Here is an 18,092-nt window from a genome sequence, read left to right on the forward strand (position 1 = left end):
GGTTCCTGGGTCCCCACCAGGAGACACATGGCACAAGCCGTGACGTTGTGTTAAGTGAGGGACTTCCCCCAGTGTAATGGGAAGGAGAACTTGGAGGTCAGAAAAGCCTAGTGTGACTCCAGGCTCTGCTCCTCATTAGCTGGTAACATGGGACAATCCAAGCATGTGCCCTAGTTTTTTAAATCTTGAAAACGGCTCTGACAGCAGAGCCTCTGGAGGCCTGGGGTGGGATGAGGTCCTGGAAAATGACCCCAGTTCTGGGCTTCTGCTTCCTCCCATTCAGCTTGACATGCCTCATGCATGTCTTCCTCACAGTCACCTACTCCCCAACTTCATGGCCATGGTCAGGCTCGTGTCCATGTGTGGGGCGTACTTGACCACGAGGAAGACATAGCAACAACCTACAGCAGCAACCTTCAGCCAACACCCCCGGTGAGACCTGTCCAGAGACTCAGGCAAAGAATCCTCATGCGACACATTCCTCCCAAACCAACGTACCACTTTCTGCAGAGGCCGCCTCGGCCTCTCTCTCCCCTGGGTTCAGGTTTCTACTCTGACTGGGGATCTTAGAGCTGCCTGACCTGGAGAGAGAGCCCAGTGGATGAAACCTGTTATCAAGGAGGAGGAAATTCACTTTTAGGTCGTCCCATTCAGGCAGGCATCACTCGGGCAGCGAATACCAGTTACCATCCGGATAACTGTTTTCCACGTGTTAGGTCATTGAACACAGAAGATACCTTCATCTCATTTAATCATTGTGAAAAGTCCTGAAGTGAGTACTATTACTCACCCTGTTTTACAGATGGGAGGCTGAGGTTCAAAGAGGTGAAGTCACTTGCCCAAGGTCACACAGCTTATAAGTGCTGCAGCAGGAATTTGAACCCAAAAACCAACCACTTAACTTCTAATTGCCTCCTCTAAGCCTCAGTTTCCTCATCCGTTAAAGGGGAAAATAGTGTCTCTAACCTACTATTAGTGTCTCTAACCTCTAACAACCTACTTCACAAGGTTGTTGATTATTAAATTACAAAGTTAAGAGCTGGTGAAAGGTGAGAAGTTCTCTGGACTCAGACAGACTTGGGCTTTAATCCCAGCTCTGAAACTTACTAACTGGGTGACCTTAGTTACATTACTTCCCCTCCCAGAGTGAATCTCTCCATTGTTGGAATGGGGAAACGTGGTCATACCTACCTGGAAGGGTTGTTGGAAGGAGTGAATATGGACATCTATTGGCGTGTGAAGCAGGATTTGGACTGAGGAGGGGAGGGTGCTGCCGGCAGAGGAAAGAACCCGAGCAAAGGCCTGGAGGTGGCGTGTCACAGGGAACATTGCATTGAATGAGATCCAGCTTGACTCAAATCTCATTTGCTGATGGCTTGACCCCCAGAGGACACCCCCAATCCCTCTGCTTCCTCAAGTCTGGTGAAGATGTTAACTCAGCTTGTCTCAATCCATCAACAAATATGCTGGGAGTGGCTTACTGGCAAAGACCTCAGAAAGAAAATGAGGGACATGTATTGAAATCCCAGTCCCCCCACTTACCAGCAGTGTGACTTTGCTGATCATTTCACTTCGCCGAGTCTCAGTTTCCCCATCGGAAAATGGGGAGAATATACACAAATTACAGGGCATCATGGAGTGGGCTGAATGGGCTCAGGTGGCAACCCTCCCACTGAGGGTCCCAGCCCTCCCCTATTGCAAGTGCCTGTGTACAGCTGGAGCTCAGACAGTGGAGCCTCCTTCCTCTTCTGTGCCTTCTGTGGCATCCTCATCACCTTGACCGCCATGATTTTGGCTGGAAGTGAGCCCTGGATATAGGGCTTCTGGTCTCTTCCTTGCTGTGCCCTCCGGTGTCCAAAGTCGCTGTACTGGACCCTGGTGACCTTGTCCTGCTGCTGCTCCTGCAGATAGGTGCCCACCTGGAGCGCAGCCCCAGCACCTGTGCTCAACTAGAAAGGCAAGAAGTCACATTCCAGCTCCCACCTCTAATTTTATGAGGAAGCAGGAGCAACCCTTAATTTTTTTTTTAGTTTTAAAAACTGGCATTGGCTGGGCGCAGTGGCTCACGCCTGTAATCCCACCACTTTGGAAGGCTGAGGAGGGCAGATCACTTGAGGTCAGGAGTTTGAGACCAGACCGGCCAACATGGTGAAGCCCTGTCTCTACTAAAACTATAAAAGTTAGCCAGGCGTGGTGGTGCATGCCTGTAATCCCAGCTAGTTGGGAGGCTGAGGCAGGAGAATCGCTTGAACCTGGGAGGCAGAGGTTGCAGTGAGCTGAGATTGCACCACTGCACTCCAGCCTGGATAACAAGAGCGAGGCTCTGTCTCATAAACAAAACAAAACAAACAAACAAACAAAAAATGACATTGACTATGTGCAGTATGGCTGTATTGGTTGGTAAACTATGCAAATACTTTGCTCTAGTTGTTGAATAGCAGCTGCTGCAAACCCTGTGATTGCCCCCAGCACCCTGGCAGTCTCAGCCCACCCCAGAGACACTCCCACTGTTGTAAATAGCTCAAGAAAGAACACCTGTAATTATATTTCCTTTGAAAAGTATCTCAAGTTGAATTACTGAGTCAGAAGGATGCACATTTTAAGGCTTTAGATTCGTATTTCCAAAATACCCTTCAGATAAATTATGTGATTTGAAACTCCCGTCAGCAAAGTATGAGACCGAGAGTGCTCATTTTCCTGCGTCTTCATCAACAATGGTTGTTACAATTTTTCTATTGCTTGAAAACCTGGAAGATGAAAAGAAATGATATACTGTTTTAATTTGCCTTTTATTTAGAGAGAGAAACAGTCTTGCTCTTGTTCTTCTCGCCCAGGCTGGAGTACAGTGGCGAGATTACAGCTCGCTGCATGCCCAAGCAATTCTCTTGAGTAGCTGGCACTACAGGTGTGTGCCACCATGCTTCACTAATTTTTATTTTTATTTATGTATTTATTTTTGAGACAGAGTCTTGCTCTGTCGCCCAGGCTGGAGTGCAGTGACGCCTCCCGGGTTTAAGCGATTCTGCCTCAGCGTCCAAGTAGCAAGCACCACCATACCCGGCTAATTTTTTTTTTTTTTTTTTTTTGAGATGGAGTCTCACTCTGTCGCCCAGGCTGGAGTGCAGTGGCGCGATCTCGGCTCACTGCAACCTCTGCCTCCTGGGTTCACGCCATTCTCCTGCCTCAGCCTCCCCAGTAGCTGGGATTACAGGCGCCTGCCACCACACCCAGCTAATTTTTTGTATTTTTAGTAGAGACGGGGTTTCACTGTGTTAGCCTGAATAGTTTCGATCTCCTGACCTCGTGATCCCCCCGCCTTGGCCTCCCAAAGTGCTGGGATTACAGGCATGAGCCACCATGCCCAGCCCTAATTTTTTTATTTTTAGTAGAGATGGGGTTTCACCATGTTGGCCAGGCTGTTCTCAAACTCCTGACCTCAGGTGATCCACCTATCTTGGCCTCCCACAGTGCTGGGATTATAGGCGTGAGCCACTGTGCCCAACCAATTTTTTTTTTTTTTTTTTTTTTTTTTTATATGGAGTCTTGCTCTGTCGCCCAGGCTGGAGTGCAGTGGCGTGATCGCCTCTCACTGCAAGTTCTGCCTCCCGGGTTCACGCCATTCTCCTGCCTCAACCTCCTGAGTAGCTGGGACTACAGGCTCCCGCCACCACGCCTGGCTAATTTTTTGTATTTTTAGTAGAGACGGGGTTTCACAGTGTTAGCCAGGATGGTCTCGATCTCCTGACCTCATGATCTGCCCGCCTCAGCCTCCCAAAGTGCTGGGATTACAGGCGTGAGCCACTGCGCCCGGCCCTAATTTTTTTATTTTTCATAGAGACAGGGTTTCACCATGTTGGCCAGGCTGTTCTCAAACTCCTGACCTCAGGCGATCCACCTGCCTTGGCCTCCCAGTGCTGGAATTACAGGAGTGAGGCACTGTGCCCAGCCAATTTTTTTTTTTTTTTTTTTGAGATGGAGTTTCACTCTTGTTGCCCAGGCTGGAGTGCAAATGGCTCGATCTTGGCTCACCGCAACCTCCAGAGTTCAAACAACTTTCCTGCCTCAGCCTCCTGAGTAGCTGAGATTACAGGCATGTGCCACCACACCTGGTTGGCACCTGGCTAATTTTGTATATTTAGCAGAGACGGGATTTCTCCATTTTGGTCAGGCTGGTCTCGAACTCCCGACCTCAGGTGATCCGTCCACCTTGGCCTCCCAAAGTGTTGGGAGGCGTGAGACACCTCGCCCAACCAATTAAAAAAAATTTTTTTTTGTAGAGATGGAGTATCCCTATATTGCCCAGGCTGGTCTCCAACTTCTGGACTCAAGTGATTCTCCTGCCTCAGCCTCCCAAAGTGCTGGGATTAGAGGCATGAGCTACCCCAACCAGTGGCCTCCTCTTATCGATTCGAAAGAGATTTTTTTTTTTTTTGAGACAGTCTTACTATTGCCCAGGCTGGAGTACAGTGGCATGATCTCAGCTCACTGCAACCGCTGCCTCCTGGGTTCAAGCAGTTCTCCTGCCTCAGCCTCCCGAGTAGCTGGGATTACAGGCACCTACCACCATGCCTGGCTTTTTTTTTTTTTTTTTTTTTTTTTTTTTTTTGTATTTTTTTTAGTAGAGACAGGGTTTCACCGTGTTGGCCAGGCTAGTCTCAAACTCCTGACCTCAGGTGATTCACCTGCCTCAGCCTCCCATAGTGCTGGGATTACAGGCGTGAGCCACCACACCCGGCTGAAAGAGATTTTTGTATATTAAGTTGAGCAACTGCAAAGTAAGCTCTTGATTCCAGAAGCAATTTTGGTATTGCCTCTTCTGTTCGTCCATGGAGCTAGGAGAGGAATTATTTGTACTCTCAATCCAGAAAGGCTTTTTTATAGGAGAAATCTGGAGAAGATGGAAAACAAGAGATACTGAAATATTCCAAGTATTTTTTACTTCGGAGGATTTTCTTCTTGAACCTACCCTTCCCGCTTCAAACCGTGGAAAGACCACTGTGCTCTTCTGTAGCCAGAATGACCGGGTTGCGCCCTCATGGCAGGGTGGGGTCTCTCTGGCTTGCTGCACTCTCTGAGCCAAGTGGGTCCCCACCCAAGAAATCTCCTTGCTCAGGAGCTGTGCTGATGTCAGAAAGACCCAGCTGACCGTCCTCTCGCCAAGCCCTGGCTCAAGTTGTCTCTGCCCCTGGCCAGCTGTGTGTCCTTGCCCTGTCCTTTAACCTCTCTGTGCCTCAATTCCCTTGTCTCTGAAATGGAGAAAACATTGCCTACCTTTCAAGGGTTGTTGGGAAGATTAGACAAGGTCATGCGTCTAAGGCTTTGGATACAATGCCTGGCACGGTGTAGGTGCTCCAGAGACACTTGTCAAATCAGTAACGGATGGCTGTTTTCCTTTCCGTTTGTTCTTGTTACTTTTGTGTGCATGATGTGTGTGTGTGTGTGTGTGTGTGTGTGTGTCCTTTTATAGCCTGCACTTTTTTTTCCAACTGAAAATTTACTCAACTTTTCAGAAAAGTAATAAAGCAAACCCCTTCACTTTAAACTATGTGGGCTAGGAACCTTTGGTGACAAGAAACAGAAATAAGTTGGAACTTGTAGAAAAAATAGAAAGTGGGGAGAACGTATTAAAAAACACAAGGGTGTCACAGATTCCAAGAGCCTGAAGTAGGGATTCTTCTCTCTACTAATCCCTGGAGGTGGGCTGTGTTTTCCTCTCTCCTCCTCTCTCTCACCCTCTCCTGTCTTCTCCCCAGACTGGCATTCTCCTCCACTCAGTCATGCACAGCCTCATGGCTGTAACCACCTTCTTCTCCCAGGGACAGTCTCAACTACCTGCAGAGACTCACTAACTGACCCTAAGTCCCTAAGCCAGGTTCCGGTTAGGGAGATTCTGATTGGCTCACACTGGGCCAGGTCCAATCAGATGTTGTCCCTCGAGAAACACATAGTGTGTCACAGCTGGAGGGCAACTGAGTTCATCTGATCTCCTCTTGGTAGGCAGGAAAAGTCTGGGCCAGCTGAGAGGCTCTGGAGGGACTGGGGTGGAGGTAGCTGGAAACTGAATTCAGAGCTCATGGAATTCACCCCAGAAGGTCAGAGCTTGAAGGAGACTCATATATTGCCTGGTCCCACCTCTGCCCACAGTTCATAGAGAGAATGAGGCACAGAGGGGTGTGGTTTGTCCAAGACTGCCTGGCCAGTCAGTGATGGGGCTGGACAAAACTCAGGTCCCCTAGCACCACGGCTCAGGCTCACATTTTCAGACAGTCAGACGATTTCTCCAAAAGCAGTGCTATTCAATAGAACTTTCTATTTTTGCTGGGTGCGGTGGCTCATGCCTGTAATCCCAGCCCTCAGGGAGGCAGAGGTGGGAGGATAGCTTGAGCCTAGGAGTTCGAGACCTGCCTGGGTAACATAGCAAGACCCCATTCTCCACAAAAAGGAAAAATAAAAAGGACAAAAAAAAAGAGAACTTTCTATTTTTGTGATAAAATATTTTCTATCCATATTGTTCAATATTGGTTATGAGCCACATGTGGCTCTTAGCACTTGGAATTTAACTATTGTGGCTGAGGAATCAATTTATTATTATTATTTTTTGAGATGAAGTCTCACTCTGTCACCCAGGCTGGAGTGCAGTGGCGCGATCTCAGCTCACTGCAAACTCTGCCTCCTGGGTTCAAGCGATTCTCCTGCCTCAGCCTCCTGAGTAGCTGGAGCTACAGGCATGCGCCACCACACCCGGCTAATTTTGTATTTTTAGCAGAGACAGGGTTTCACCATGTTGGCCAGGCTGGTCTTGAACTCCTGACCTCAGGTGATCCGCCCACCTCGGCCTCTGAAAGTGCTGGGATTTCAGGCGTGAGCCACCACACCTGGCCACCTCATTCTCTTAATGAGTAAACTGAAGCAGAAAGAGACCAGGTGGCTCACTCAAGGCTCACTCAACTAGCCAGCCTCCAAAGTCTGAGTTCTTCTGGTGAATCCTTGCAGAAGAGGTGAAGGTGGGAAGGAGAAACAGAGAGGGAGAGGGAGGAGGGGGAAGGGCAGGAGTGGGGACCAAGGATAATGACTGGGAGGAGAAGTCAGGGAGGACCGAAGGGAGGAGGGAAGAGAGCATATCACCTGGACAGGATTGTCCATTGGTCCACTGTTTCCCCCAAAATGCCAGGCCCTGCCCTATTGCTCTTGGCTGTGATCTATGGGGGCTGTGACTGCAACATCTCAGTCATCTTGTTCTCTCTCACCATGACCTTGACCACCCTCAACCCAAGCTGGCTTCTTGGTGAACCTGAAGACATCGCTCCCAGGTGGGGCCTCTCCTTCCCCTCCCCTATCCTCCCTCCTCTCTACCCTTCCCACCCTGGGCGAAGGCTTGGCTCTGATTGGAAATAGGAGGTCAGAAGTAGATAGCCCAAACAGAGGACAAAAATGGGACCCATGGGCTAAATCCAATCACAAAAGGTCTGGATTTAGCTGGAATAATGCTTTTATGAAATTTGAGACACCATTAAAAAGTTAGGTCTGGCCGGGCGCGGTGGCTCACGCCTGTAATCCCAGCACTTTGGGAGGCCGAGACGGGCGGATCACGAGGTCAGCAGATCGAGACCATCCTGGCTAACCCGGTGAAACCCCGTCTCTACTAAAAAATACAAAAAAACTAGCCGGGCGAGGTGGCGGGCGCCTGTAGTCCCAGCTACTCCGGAGGCTGAGGCAGGAGAATGGCGTGAACCCGGGAGGTGGAGCTTGCAGTGAGCTGAGATCCGGCCACTGCACTCCAGCCTGGGTGACAGAGCGAGACTCCGTCTCAAAATAAAAAAAAAAAAAAAAAAAAAAAAAAGTTAGGTCTGACAACACTGGGATGGGTTTATGCCCTTTATGTGGTCTTTTAGCCACTAAAGCCAATTAAAGGTAAAGTCAATTACCTTTCATTCTGCCTTTCATACTATTTGAGCAGTCATTTGTCTTACAGTAAAAAAATACTTCAGTCAGCTGTGGTGACTCACACCGGCAATCTCAGCACTTTGGAAGGCCGAGGCAGGTGGATCACCTGAGGTCAGGAGTTCGAGACCAGCCTGACCAACATGGCAAAACCCCTGTCTCTACTAAAAAAAAAAAAAAAAAAATTTGCCAGGCGTGCGTGGTGGCACACACCTGTAATCCCAGCTACTCAGGAGGCTGAGGCAGGAGAATTGCTTAAACTTGGGGGACAGGGGTTGCAGTGAGCTGAGATCGTGCCACTGCACACTCCAGAAAAAAAAAGAAAAAGAAAAAGAAATGTACCCAGGATCTCTTAGCTATGGAAGATCAGGGCCAATATTTGAGCCTAGCTCCCCTGACTCTAAGACTAAGTGGTTTGTACCACATTAGAGCTGCCTCTAGGACCAGGGGGGAAGCTAAAATGCCAGCTCCCCAGGGCCAGGGGCTTTGGTGCTTTCATTCACCAGTGACTAGAACAGTGCCTGTCACATGGTAGGTGCTCAATCATACTTGCTCAAAAACAAAATAAATGAATGCATAGATGAACATGACATGGTCTATAGTCTATTACCATATCATAACTGCTAGTTCAAGAAGTCTGACCTACGCTTTAGTAGAACCAGGAGGGAAGAGAGATGCTTCCTGCCCAGGGGCTCAGGGCAGCCTTCAGAAAGAGTGACCGATGGGTTGGGCCTTGGAGGATGAGATGCACTAGGTGGGGATATTAGGAGAGGTCATTCTTGGCAGAGGGAAGCATGTTAGTAACGACCTGGAGGTGCGGAGAAAAGATGAGTCTCCTGAGGCCTCCCTGCAACTTAGTAGGTGGAATCAAGATTCAAACCCAGAAAACTCAACTCCAAAGCCCATGCTTGTAACCATAACTACCTAGACTGCTTCCCATGCAGCAGATAGTGAGCGCTGACCCTGGGGCATTTCGGAGGAAGAACTGACAGAAATGGGTGACAGAATGGATGACAGAGGGGAAGAAATTGAGAATGACTTCAGGTCACCAGAAAGTCACTCAATGAACAAGTAGTGAGCATCCGCTCTGTGCCATGCCCTGGCTAGGAGTTAAAGTCAGCGTTGAGTGAGACCCACCCCTGCCTACCAGAACTCACCGTGTGATGGGGGAGGTTGGCACACGTGCACATGACCAGGCCCGAGGGAAGGAGGGAGGCAGAGGTGAGAGGTTGTCTCCTGGCACAAATAATTAAACAGTATTTGTTCTGTCTCCTTCTCCGCCAGGTAGGTACACAGCCTTCTTATTTGGCATCCCAGACACCGCAGCAACAGACGGGGCATCTCGTCTTGCATGGCTGTGGGAGATCTGACTGGCCAAGGCAAGGACCCTGTTGAGGGGGTAGGGATGCCAGCTTTGCCCACAGCACCATGGATTCTGTCCCCACTCCCTGAGAGTCGCTTAAATCAGTTTGTTGGGTCAGATAGCCAGCAGCATTCCCTCTCCCTCTTCTTCTTTTTTTTTTTTTTTTTTTTTTTTTTTTTTTTTGAGACGGAGTCTCGCTCTGTCGCCCAGGCTGGAGTGCAGTGGCACGATCTCGGCTCACTGCAAGCTCCGCCTCCCGGGTTAACGCCATTCTCCTGCCTCAGCCTCCCGAGTAGCTGGGACTACAGGCGCCCGCCACCTCGTCCGGCTAGTTTTTTGTATTTTTTAGTAGAGACGGGGTTTCACCGGCTTAGCCAGGATGGTCTCGATCTCCTGACCTCGTGATCCGCCCATCTCAGCCTCCCAAAGTGCTGTGATTACAGGCATGAGCCACTGCGCCCGGCCCCCTCTCCCTCTTCTAAAGCTGCTCTGAAATGGTTTCTCTAGGCAGAACTTCCCTACTCTGCCACGGACCATGCCAACTTGTGGCATTTCTGCTGCTGTTGGATCTAGAGAATCCCAGAATATCAAATCTAAGGCACTGATAGAGCTTCTAGAACTGTGAACCTCAAATTCTGTCCTTTAACCTGGGGAGCATCACCCCATGCGGTTGGGTGGACTCGGGGCTTCCTCAGAGTGGGGGGTTGAAACTCTTGTAAACTGTGCGATGGTCTGGGTGGTAGAGGGAACGAAAGACCTGGGAATGTGCCTATATATTGTTCTCTCACCTCTTTTTTTTTTTTTTTTTTTTTTTTTTGAGATTGAGTCTTGCTCTGTTGCCCAGGCTGGAGTGCAGTGGTGTGATTTCAGCTCACTGCAACCTCCACCTCCCAGGTACAAGCGATTTCTCCTGCCTCACCCTCTCGAGTAGCTGGGATTACAGGTGCCTGCCACCATGCCCGGCTAATTTTTGTATTTTTAGTAGAGACAAGGTTTCACCATGTTGGCCAGGCTAGTCTCCAACTCCTGACCTCAAGTAATCCACCTGCCTTGGCCTCCCAAAGTGCTGAGATTACAGGCATGAGCCACCATGCCCAGCCTCTCCCCTTCTTTTTAACATAGATTCTAGTGTACAAGACGAACTATTCCTAACCTTACTTTTTCCCCCTAACTAATTTTGAAAAGCCTTCTTTATTACAGCTGCATAGTATTCCATTGTGTATGAACCAGAATTTCAAAACCTACTTAGAGAGAAAGAGAAAATCTCATGGGTGTTTTTAAATAGAAAAATTGAGAAGCCCCAAATTTTTATCCAACTTCCTCCTTTTGATAAACAAGCAGAGGTTCACAGGAGAGAGAACTATCATTTATTGAATACTTGATATGTGCCAGGTATGTTCACATACGTGACCTCAATGTATCCTCTCAATAGCTCCATGAAAGCTGGGTGTGGTGGTGTGTGCTTGTAGTCCCAACTATTCGGGAGGATCGCTTGAGCCTAGGAGTTTGAGTCCAACCTGGGCCACATAGCGAGAACTGGCCTCTTAAAAAAAGTTATGGCTGGGCGCGGTGGCTCAAGCCTGTAATCCCAGCACTTTGGGAGGCCAAGGCGGGCAGATAACAAGGTCAGGAGATTGAGACCATCCTGGTTAACACGGTGAAACCCCGTCTCTACTAAAAAATACAAAAAACTAGCCAGGCGAGGTGGCGGGCGCCTGTAGTCCCAGCTACTCGGGAGGCTGAGGCAGGAGAATGGTGTGAACCCGGGAGGCGGAGAGCTTGCAGTCAGTGGAGATCACGCCACTGCACTCCAGCCTGGGCGACAGAGCGAGACTCCGTCTCAAAAAAAAAAAAAAAAAAAAAAAAGTTATATGGGATACATATTAATATTCTCATTTTCGGGAGGAGGAAACTGAGGCTCAGAGGTTAAGCCACTTGCCAAAGGCCACACAGATGACACAGCTAGTGAATGGCAAAGCTGGATTTTTTTTTTTTTTGGTAGAAATGTTTTAAATATATATATACAAGACACATTAATCCATTAATTTTTTTTTTTTTTTTTGAGATGCAGTCTCACTCTTGTCGCCCAGGCTGGAGTGCAATGGTGCTGTCTCAGCTCACTGCAACCTCTGCCTACCAGATTCAAGCGATTCTCCTGCCTCAGCCTCCCAAGTAGCTGGGATTACAGGCACCCACCACCACGCCTGGCTAATTTTTGTATTTTTAGTAGAGATGGAGTTTCACTGTGTTGGCCAGGCTGGTCTTGAACTCCTGACCTTGGGTGATCCGCCCACCTCGGAATCCCAAAATGCTGGGATTGCAGGTGTAAGCCACTGCACCTGGCCGTTAAATTTGAGGACACAGTACAAAAAAAACCACTTCAACTAATGCATTTGACAATTTTGTTCATATTCATGACACCATTTTTAGTTGTTGTTGTTTTCCTAATAGTAAAGAAGGTGACTTAGGGCTGTTGGGCTGATGTATATTTGCGGGTTCCATCTCCCCACCTCACCCATATACCACCAGGGTCAAAGCTGGAATTTATTTATTTATCTTTATTTTTATTTATTTATTTATTTTGAGGCGGAGTCTTGGTCTGTCACCCAGACTGGAGTGCAGTGTCACCATCTCGTCTCACTGCAACCTCCGCCTCCCAGGTTCAAGTGATTCTCCTGCCTCAGCCTCCTGAATAGCTGTGATTACAGGCATATGCCACCATGCCCGTCTAATTTTTGTATTTTTAGTAGAGACAGGGTTTCTCCATGTTGGCCAGGTCGGTCTTAAATTCCTGACCTCAAATGATCCGCCTGCCTCGGCCTCCCAAAGTGCTGGGATTACAGGAGTGAGCCACCATGCCTGGCTAAAGCTGGAATTTATTTATTTATTTATTTATTTTATTATTTTTTTGGGGGGGATGGAGTCTGGCTCTGTCGCCCAGGCTGGAGTGCAGTGGCTGGATCTCAGCTCACTGCAAGCTCCGCCTCCCGGGTTCACGCCATTCTCCTGCCTCAGCCTCCCGAGTAGCTGGGACTACAGGCACCCGCCACCTCGCCCGGCTAGTTTTTTGTATTTTTTTTTTAGTAGAGACGGGGTTTCACCGCGTTAGCCAGGATGGTCACGATCTCCTGACCTCGTGATCCACCCGTCTCGGCCTCCCAAAGTGCTGGGATTACAGGCTTGAGCCACCGCGCCCGGCCTAAAGCTGGAATTTAAACCCAGGTCTGTGGACCTCGATGGTCTACAGACCATGTCTTTAGCCACAGGACTATATTGTTTTTTAGAAAAGCCAACTGTGCTGAGAAGGATATAGGTGAGGGGTTTGGCCAGCATTTTAGAGGGGGAGCTACAAACCACTAGAGGCAGGTGTGGTGCTGGCCATGGAGATTACTGAGAGGCCAAAAGTGGCTGGGTAAGAATTCAGGTGCAGCTCTTGGACTCCTCAGTGCTGCCCGGAGATCTCTGCAGCCCAACGCCCCAACCTCAGTGCTCCTGAGCCCAGTGGGGTTCCTGCGATCATAAGCAGAACTATTTACTCCAAACCTGTACTGTCTCCATCATAGACGGAAGCGCTGAAGCTCCGTCTATGTCCCTGTGCCTAGCAGGCTGGGAGGTAGTACAGCATGGTGGCCAGGAGTCTGGGCTAGCTTTACATCCTAGCCTGGCTTTTGCTGGCTGTGTGCCCTGAATAAGTCACTTCACTTCTCTGAGTCTCTGAGTCTGGAAATGATAATAAAAACAAACCTCATACAATGTAGGAATAATAAAGGCTAAAGACACACTGCCTGGCATATGGTGCACACTTGTAAATATTGGTAATAATAGGACTAAGCATTGGACAAAGCTTTGGTGGGTTTGGTATTTGGGTTCCACAAAGGAATCCGCTTTATTACAAAACACAATCTGAAGCATCCCGACTTATCTCCCAGAATCTGGATTTATTCCCACTTTCTGCGCCCATCACCCCTTGCACCTGGCCCCAACACCAGGCAGCTCCAGTGCCAAGAGCCGCACTGGTAGCACCTTCGTTTGAGCCCAGTCCTGTCCGGGTTTCCCATCCACGGGACAACGTAGATACCTGTGCCAGGACTTTAATGCTTCCCTCCAACGGCTGGCCTTGTACCAGACTCCCTCCAACGGCCGGCCTTGTACCAGACTCCAGGCCTGGGCCCGAGTGGACAGCGCCCCTAGCGGGTGAAGGCGCAAGCAGCTTTCCAGGGGGCTCGGAAGCTCTGGGAGGGGGAGCCTTGGGTTGTGGAAACCTTAGAGGGGCCTTTGGCAGTGTGGGTTTGGTTTTCGTTTTGTTTTGAATTTTTATAAAGTTTTTCTGTTATAAAAATAATACAAGCCATTGTAACAAAACAAATTGGATGGATATACGAAAAATCAATCTCTCTGTAGTTCCCTGCAATCTCATGTTGGATTGTGTGACCTAATGCTGATTTTGGAATTTATTTATCCATGCTATTCACTATATATGTATATGTTGGGTTTTTTCTTTTTACACTTTGTTACAAAGATGGAATGATATAATTTACTTTGAAACTTTTTTTTTTTTTAAGATACTGGCTCCCACTCTGTCCCCAGACTACAATGTAGTGGCATTACCTTGGTTCACTGCAATCTTGACCCACTGGGCTCAAACAATCCTGCTACCTCAGCCTCCCGAGTGGCTGGAACTAGAGGCTCTGCCACCATACCCAGCTAACCAAGTTTTTAATTTTTTGTAGAGATGGGGGTCTCACTATATTGCCCAGGCTGGTCTTTCTTTTTTTTTTTTTTTTGAGACGGAGTCTTGCTCTGTTGCCCAGACTGGAGTGCAGTGGCGTGATCTTGGCTCACTGCACCCTCCACCTCCCAGGTTAAAGTGATTTTCCTGCCTCAGCCTCCCGAGTAGCTGGGATTACAGGTGCCCACCACTACACCCGGCTAATTTTTGTATTTTTGTATTTTTAGTTTCACCATGTTGGGCAGGCTGGTCTCTAACTCCTGATCTCAGGCAATCCGCCTGCCTCGGCCTTCCAAAGTGCTGGGATTATAGGTATGAGCCACTGTGCCTGGCCCCAACCCTCTTAGTATTCCTCAAGGGCCAACTGAAGCAGAATTGGAACCCTCACCCAGCTCCTCGGAGTGTTTTCCTTTGGACCATGCAGTTCCATCACCTCTGTTCTGCTGGGTGGTTCCAGGCAGGAACACAGACAACTTTGTACAGAGGAAAGTTGACTTTGCATGCCATAGCTCTGGGATATGCTGTCTCTGCTTCTTAGTGTGGTTTCAAAGTTTGGTTCACGGATTTTAGTGCTTGTGGTCTGTTGAAGTTTTTGGATCCATAGGAGTACAGTTTTCATCAAGCTTGAAAAAAATTTGGCCTTTATTTGTTTGTTTGTTTGTTTATTTATTTATTTATTTTGAAATGGAGTCTTGTTCAGTTGCCCAGGCTGGAGTGCAGTCGCACGATCTCGGCTCACTGCAAGCTCTGCCTCCCGGGTTCACACCATTCTCCTGCGTCAGCCTCCCTAGTAGCTGAGACTACAGGTGCCCGCCACCACACCCTGCTAATTTTTTTTGTATTTTTAGTAGAGACAGGGTTTCACCATGTTAGCCAGAATGGTCTCGATCTCCTGACCTCGTGATCCACCCACCTCGGCCTCCCAAAGTGCTGGGATTATAAGCATGAGCCACCGCGCCCGGCCGGCCATTATTTATTTAAATATTTTTTCTCTTTCTTTTCCCTCTACCTCCTTCGGGGACTTCATTTACACAGATATTGGGCTACTTGAAGTTGTTGCAAAGCTCCCTGATGCTCTGTAACTATTTTTAAATCTTTTTTTTTTTTAATCTATTTCATTTTGGATGCTTTCTATTGCTATGCCTTCAAGTTCACCAATCTTTTCATTGGCAGTATCTAACCTGCTGTCACTCCTAGCAAGGGTATTTTTCATTTTAGATGTTGTTGTTTTAATTTCTAGAAGTTTGAGTTGGGTCTTTGAAAAGTCTTCCATGTCCAGGCTGGGCATGGTGGCTCACGCATGTAATCCCAGCACTTTGAGAGGCCAAGGTAAGAGGATTGCTTGAAGCCGGGAGTTCAAGACCAGCCTGGGCAACATAATAAGACTCCCCACCTCCTGCCCATATCTACAAAATCTTCCATGTCTCTACTTAGCTTACTTAATCTTTCTTTTACCTGTTTGACCATGTGGGATACCGTATAGTTACAGTAACATTAATTCCCTTTTCTTTCTTTTTCTTTTTCTTTCTTCTTTTTTTTTTCCCTCAGCCCAAGCAAAATGCCATGGCATCCGTTTTCTATTAATTCTATCATCTGTATCATTTCCCAGTTTGCTTCTATTAATTTATTTTTCTTTTCATTTTAAGTCTTATTTACTTTCCTCTTTGCATACCTAGTAATTTGTAATTGGATGATGCCAGACATTGTGAATTTTACCTCTTTTGGTGCTAGATATTTTCCTGTTCCTATGAATATTCTTGAAATTTGTTATGGGACACTTAAGTTACTTGGAAACAGTTTGATCCTTTTAAGGTTCACTTTGAGGCTTTTTTTTTTTTTTTTTTTTGAGATGGAGTCTCTCTCTGTCGCCCAGGTTGGAGTGCAGTGGCACAATCTCGGCTCACTGCAACCTCCACCTCCTGGGTTCAAGCAATTCTCCTCCCTCAGTCTCCCGAATAGCTGGGATGACGGGTGCCTGCCACCATACCCAGCTAATTTTTGTATTTTTAGTAGAGAAGGGGTTTCGCCACATTGGCCAGGCCAGTCTTGACCTCGTGATCTCAAGTGATCCCCACACCTCGGCCTCCCAAAGTGCTGGGATTACAGGCGTGAGCCACTGCGCCTGGCCAGACTTTGAGGCTGTTAGGTGAGACCAGAGCAGCCTTTATTCTGGGGTTCATTTTGTCCCACTACTGAAACAATACACTTCTGAGGACTGTACCAATCCCCCTGGAATAAAGAGGTTTTCTACTCTGCCTGGTGGGAACACAGAGTACTCCGGTTTCCATGTGAACGGTAGTGATTGTTTCCTGTGGTCCTTTCAGGTGGTTCTTCCCCAGCCTCAGGAAGCTTCCTTACAGGCATGTGCTGAGCAGTGAAGAGGGAGCTCTCTGCAGCTCTCTGTAGCTCTCTCCTCTCCAGTACTCTGCCCTGAACTCCAGCCACCATGGCCTCCTTGGACTCTCAGCTCCAGCTGCTCAGCTCCAGAAGTCCATCAGCCTCCACCTGGGTGCGAGCCGCCGTGCCTGACCCCAACCCTCTTTTTTTTTTTTTTTTTTTTTTTTTTTTTTTTTTTGAGACGGAGTCTCGCTCTGCCGCCCAGGCTGGAGTGCAGTGGCCGGATCTCAGCTCACTGCAAGCTCCGCCTCCCGGGTTTACACCATTCTCCTGCCTCAGCCTCCGGAGTAGCTGGGACTACAGGCGCCCGCCACCGCGCCCGGCTAGTTTTTTGTATTTTTTAGTAGAGACGGGGTTTCACCGTGTTAGCCAGGATGGTCTCGATCTCCTGACCTCGTGATCTGCCCGTCTCGGCCTCCCAAAGTGCTGGGATTACAGGCTTGAGCCACCGCGCCCGGCCGACCCCAACCCTCTTAATGCAGCTCCCTTCCACGTGCCACAGCTCAGAAACTCCTTCCAGGCGCAAGGTGGGAGGGGCAATCATAAGACTCACGTCCTTTGTTTCTCCTCTCTCAGGAATTACTGTCCTGCACTGGTGAGGTCCAATATCAGAAAATCATTGCTTCCTAGATTTTGTCCAGTTCTTTCTGTTGTTTCAGTTGGGAGAATATATCTGGTCTCTGTTATCTCATTTTGGCCAGAAGCAGAAGTGTTCTGTATATGTAATGCACTATTTTAAAGTTTTTTTAAAAGACTATCTTAAGGCCGGGCGCAGTGGCTCACGCCTGTAATCCCAGCACTTTGGGAGGCCGAGGCGGGCAGATCACTTTAGGTCAGGAGTTCAAGACCAGCCTGCCCAACATGGAGAAACCTTGTCTCTACTAAAAATACAAAATTAGCCGGGCATGGTGGTGCATGCCTGTAGTCCTAACTACTTGGGAGGCAGAGGCGGGAGAATCGCTTGAACCCAGGAGGCGGAGGTTGCGGTGAGCCAAGATCGTGCCATTGCACTGCAGCCTGGGCAACAAGAGCAAAACTCCATCTCAAAAAAAAAAAAAAAAAAAAAAAAAAAGAAAAAAAAAAAAAAAAAAAAAAAAAAAAAAGACTATCTTTGTTCAGGCTGCTGAAACAAAATACCATAAATTGGGTGCCTTATAAACAACAGACTTTTATTTCTTACAGTTCTGGAGGCGGGAAGGTCCAAGAACAAAGTGCTGGCAGATTCGGTGTCTGGTGAGGGCCCTCTTCCTGATTCATAGAGGGTGCCTTCTTGCTGTGTCCTGACATAGTACAAGGGGCTAGCTAGCTCTTGGAGTTCTCTTTGATAAAGACACTAATCCCTATCATGAGGGCTCCACTCTCATGACCTAATCACCTCCCAAACGCCCACCTCCTAATACCGTCACCTTTGGGGTAAGGCTTATAATATATGAATTTGGAAGTACACAAACATTCGTTGTATAATCAGGATCGACTAAAGAGAAGGGTTCTAGGACTGTGCAGTCTTTAAAATATCCCCTAAGCATAATCACAGAAAGATTTGGAAAACAACATAATTCAAGAGTCAGAGATCCAAGTCCCTCCTATTCCGTTTGGCATATGGGCTGATTTTCAGGCATGTTCAGGTTGGTCCTTGGTGCCATGCCTGACTCATCTGTCTAC

The 18,092-nt window shown here is 48.1% G+C and overlaps 2 protein-coding genes and 1 long non-coding RNA gene across 3 annotated transcripts in view; 2 read left to right on the forward strand and 1 right to left on the reverse strand.

Annotated features, from left to right (window-relative positions):
* RPL11 (ribosomal protein L11) overlaps positions 1-18,092 on the forward strand; it is a 197,138-nt gene that overhangs the window by 146,534 nt on the left and 32,512 nt on the right. The window lies entirely within an intron of this gene.
* Positions 1-18,092, forward strand: part of LYPLA2 (lysophospholipase 2) — a 293,162-nt gene that overhangs the window by 144,783 nt on the left and 130,287 nt on the right. The gene's annotated exons all lie outside the window — the stretch shown is intronic.
* LOC126956866 (uncharacterized) lies at positions 2,444-13,458 on the reverse strand. The gene is made up of 3 exons (XR_007726511.1): positions 13,383-13,458; positions 9,099-9,329; positions 2,444-2,747 (listed from the first exon to the last, which is right to left on the reverse strand). It is a non-coding gene; the product is annotated as an uncharacterized LOC126956866 (long non-coding RNA).

This window comes from Macaca thibetana, chromosome 1, assembly GCF_024542745.1.
Source record: "Macaca thibetana thibetana isolate TM-01 chromosome 1, ASM2454274v1, whole genome shotgun sequence".
NCBI classification, from domain to species: Eukaryota; Metazoa; Chordata; class Mammalia; order Primates; family Cercopithecidae; genus Macaca; species Macaca thibetana.